Below are 4,677 nucleotides of genomic sequence, written 5' to 3'. Positions count from 1 at the left end.
CCTTCAAACCTTTGCATGCTTCTAAATGTATGTAATAAATTCCTGACAAAGAAGGTGTTGTGTTCAAGATGTGTGCATTTATTCAATTACGTCACCAGAATGTTTCAAAAAATACCACACCAGTTACACATTGTAAATGGAGTAACTATAAGGGGAGCAAGGACAAGGTGAGGACAGCTGAATCCAACCTCTATTAACTCCACAAAGGGGAATTCTCATCATCGGTAACATCCACAGTACCAAACAAAGAGCTACAAGGTCAGACATGGCCCCCTGCTGCTACTTTTACTAATCACTGGGTCAGATGTTCATTGCAAATTGACTCAGGCTTCACTTAGAGTTATGAGGTTTTTTAGGGAAATAGGTTAGGAGATAGGATAGGCAAAGGGTATCACCCAGGGAAAGTCCAAGCTTAGTTCAGCAGTCCCAAATCAGACTAACAATAAGACATAATTCTTAAATTAGTTCACAAAGCTTCTCAGTTGGCAAATGAAAGTTTGGGTTCAGTCCAGTAACTTTAAGTCAGTAAATTTAAGAAGGCTTTGGTTTCCTCAATCATCCAGCGAGCTTTGTCTCATTGTTGTTGTTGTTATTTGCCATTGACTTACTTGCAATTCATAATGACCATATGTACAACAGCCAAATCCTGCCCTATCCTGTGCTAATCTTATTGTCTCTGACATACCTACTCCCCCATTACCCAAATCACTGAATCAATCCATTTCATTGAGGGTTTCCTCTACTGCATTGTCCCTCCACCTTCCCAAGAATTATGTCCCTTTCGAAGAACCGGTCCCTCCTTGTAACATGTCCAAAGTATGTCAGATGAAGTTTCAGAATCTTTGCCTCCAAGGAGCAGCCTGATTTCACCCTCTCTAGGACAAACCTGTTTGTTCTCTTAGCAGCCCGTGGTGTATTCAATACTCTTCTCCAGCACCACAGCTCAAAGGCATCAATTCTCCTTCTATCATCCCTAGTCATTATCCAGCTCTCTGATGCATAGCAAGCAACTGCAAAGACTATGACCTGAATCAGGCACACTTTAGTCTCCAGACTGACATCATTGTTCTTCAGTATGCTGTAGAGGTCTCTGACAGCCGACTTTCCCAATGCAATTCATCTCTTGATTTTCTGGCTGCTGGTGCCAAGAGTGTTGATTATGGAGCCAAGCAAACTAAAGTTGTTAACAATCTCAATCTTTTCACCATCCATAATGCTGCTGCCAGTTGGCGCAGCAGTGGGAATCTTTATTTTTTTGATGTTGACCTTCAATCCATATTGAAGGATGAAATCCTTGACCTTCTGCAGCAAGCACTTCAGGTCCTTCTCAGTTTCAGCAAGCAGGGTTGTGTCATCTACATAAAGCAGGTTGTTTATGAATCTTCCTCCCATCTTGATGCCACATTCTTCTTCCTACAGTTCAGCCTCCCAGATGATCTGTTCTGCATATAAATTGAAAAGTTATGGAGACAGACTACATCCCTGGCGTACACCTTTCCCAATTTTGAACCATACAGTGTCTCCTTGCTTTGTTCTGATGACTACCTCCTGGTAAATATAGGTTTCACAAAAGCACAACTAAATGTTCTGGAATTCTCATTCTTCTCAGAGTCAGCCACAGATTATTGTAATCCACATAGTCAAACACCTTTGCATAGTCAATGAAATACAGATACCAGGCACAAATTCTCCCAATCATCCAGCTAGCCGAACTTTTGCTCTGTCTCCAGGGTTCTATCAGGCTATGTCTTGCCATATGACTCTCTGTGGTTGGGTAAGAGCTCTCTCTTATGTTGATCTCACAGTTTTTGATGTTGAAGATGCTGATCAATGTGTCTGCACCTCTGGGGAGAGCTAAGGCAATGCATAGAAATGCCATTTTCAATAGTCCTGATACTACATACATCTATCAACAGAATGTTATGATCTAGTAAGTCAATTCTGAGTCAGTCATCTTATATGACAGAGTAAAGCTGCTCCATGGGGTTTTCTAGGCTGAAATCTTTTATGTTAGCAGCTCAGTACATCTCTCTCTCATGAAGCAACTTGTAGATTTGAACAATCTTTTTGCTAGTAATTGAACACTTAGCCACTGTGCCACCAGATCTTTAAACAGCATACTATGGTCCCTGTTTCCCATACCCTCACCATCACCTATTCCTTCTTGAATCTGGACTTTTGTTGGTTTCTCACTTATTTTAAATATATATGAATATGTATGCACTCCAACTGTGACTGTGATTAATTTTTTTCCTTATTCCTAGAATATTCTTCATTCCTCTCAGTGTCTATTTGAACTTTTGTGGACATGCAAATGGAAAGACAAAGGGTGCCAGTTAAGGTTCCAACCAGCCACATTTTAGACTATCTTTCTTCTTGGAAGGGATTAAAACAGGAGCGCAACAGAGTGGCAAATATTTACCAGTACGTCCACAGTCTTTGTTAGTTCTCTGGCCTTCCTTGGGGATCAGGATAGCTCATCCAGCTGCACTGACCAGCATCTTCACCAAGGTCGGGATGCAGCCTGGGTTCACATTGTGAATTCATTTTTCCTGGTGGCACAAATTGCCCACACCTGGGGCCATGTGAGGACAGGCTCTGAGAGATTATCTAGTTTCCACAAAATAACCAGCTAAACCCTTTGAGGCTGAATTTGATTCTATCCAAGTGAAAACAATCTACTCTGGTCTTACACTATCTTGCTTTTTATATGCCTTATCCCTTAGTAAGGTAGGCAATTTCTTTTGCAAAATGTCTACCGTAGCCTTCCTTATCTGACTTTAGGGAGAGAAAAGAGCTTGAGAGTTTGCCCTTGGGAGGTCAGAGTAAAAAAAGAGAAAACCTCTGGAATTACTGTGTGTGAGGATCCCTTCCTTCTGCCATTTCAACTCAGAAAAAAGGGATCCTGGGATGAGGTCCCAGGCACAAACTGTCTTGTACTGACAATTCTTTTGGACTGTTGCTAGAAGGGGCTATTCCTTAGAGAAAGACATGATGCTGGGAAGAGTGGAGGGTTGGTGAAGGAGAGGAAGCCCCTTAACCAGGTGGATTGACACGGCGACTGCTGCAATGGCTCTTGTGTGTCAGGATGTGAGAAGACGGCACAGCATAGAACAGGGTTCAGATCTTCTGTTCATAGAATCAATATGAGTCGAACTTGACTCGGTGGCACCTAACAACATCAACAATATTCTAATACTCTTACTTGCTATGTATCAGAGATGGTTCAATGGCATGGTAACAACATATTCATATTTATTGAGAACCTTCAAGAATTTGATCCTAGATGCATCCCAGTTCTAAAATAGTGACAAGAGACTGGTTGGTCCTTCATTAAATGTTTTCTCCAAGATTCAGGGAATTCTCATCTGCTGGCCATTTTCAGATTCTCCTTTCTCTCTTGCAGTGTTGAAAAATAAAAGCAGTGTTGTCAACTGACTCCTGTCTACCTAATACATATCAGAATTATATTCTGTATAATGGCTGGACTTTCTTGTTAGGTGCCTCTAAATGCACTGCCTGATGTTGATTCTGACGCATAGAGATACTCCATCAGTTTTCTGAGACTTTGCCATTGAACCATCTCTGATACATAGCAAGTAAGAGAATTAGAATATTGTTGATGTTGTTAGGTGCCATCGAGTCAAGTTCGACTCATATTGATTCTATGAACAGAAGATCTGAACCCTGTTCTATGCTGTGCCATCTTCTCACTCCCTGACACACAAGAGCCATTGCAGCAGTCGCCGTGTCAATCCACCTGGTTAAGGGGCTTCCTCTCCTTCACCAACCCTCCACTCTTCCCAGCATCATGTCTTCCTCTAAGGAATAGCCCTTTCTAGCAACAGTCCAAAAGAAAAGTCCAAAAGAATTGTCAGTACAAGACAGTTTGTGCCTGGGACCTCATCCCAGGATCCCTTTTTTTCTGAGATGAAATGGTAGAAGGAAGGGATCCTCACACACAGTAATTCCAGAGGTTTTCTCTTTTTTAACTCTGACCTCCCAGGGGCAGACTCTCAAGCTCTTTTCTCTCCCTAAAGTCAGATAAGGAAGGCTACGGTAGACATTTTGCAAAAGAAATTGCCTACCTTACTAAGGGATAAGTCATATAAAAAGCAAGATGGTGTAAGACCAGAGTAGATTGTTTTCACTTGGATAGAATCAAATTCAGCCTCAAAGGGTTTAGCTGGTTATTTTGTGGAAACTAGATAATTTCTCAGAGCCTGTCCTCGCATGGCCCCAGGTGTGGGCAATTTGTTCCACCGATATTGAACCATGCAGTGTCTCCTTGCTTTGTTCTGACGACTACCTCCTGGTAAGTATAGGTTTCACATAAGCACAATTAAATGTTGTGGGATTTCCATTTTTCTCAGAGTTAGCCACAGATTGTTGTGATCCACATAGTCAAACGCCTTTGCATAGTCAATGAAATACAGATGTTGTTATGTGCCATCGAGTCGCTTGCGACTCATAGTGACCTTGTGTACAAGAGCTCTATATGTTCTATCCTGTGCCAACCTAGCCATCTCAAATGCACTTAATCCCACCTCTCCAGTCACAGAATCGATCCATCTCATCAAAGGTCTTCCTCTACTTCGCTGCCCCTCCATTCTCCCAAACATGATGTCCCTCTCCAAGGACCAGTCCCTCCTTGCAACATGCCCAAAATACATCAGA

This window comes from Elephantulus edwardii, unplaced genomic scaffold (assembly GCF_000299155.1).
Source record: "Elephantulus edwardii isolate Elephantulus edwardi_28Jun2011 unplaced genomic scaffold, EleEdw1.0 scaffold00049, whole genome shotgun sequence".
Classification (NCBI taxonomy): domain Eukaryota; kingdom Metazoa; phylum Chordata; class Mammalia; order Macroscelidea; family Macroscelididae; genus Elephantulus; species Elephantulus edwardii.
The sequence above is the reverse complement of the archived record's forward strand: the minus strand, read 5'-3'. Positions refer to the sequence as shown.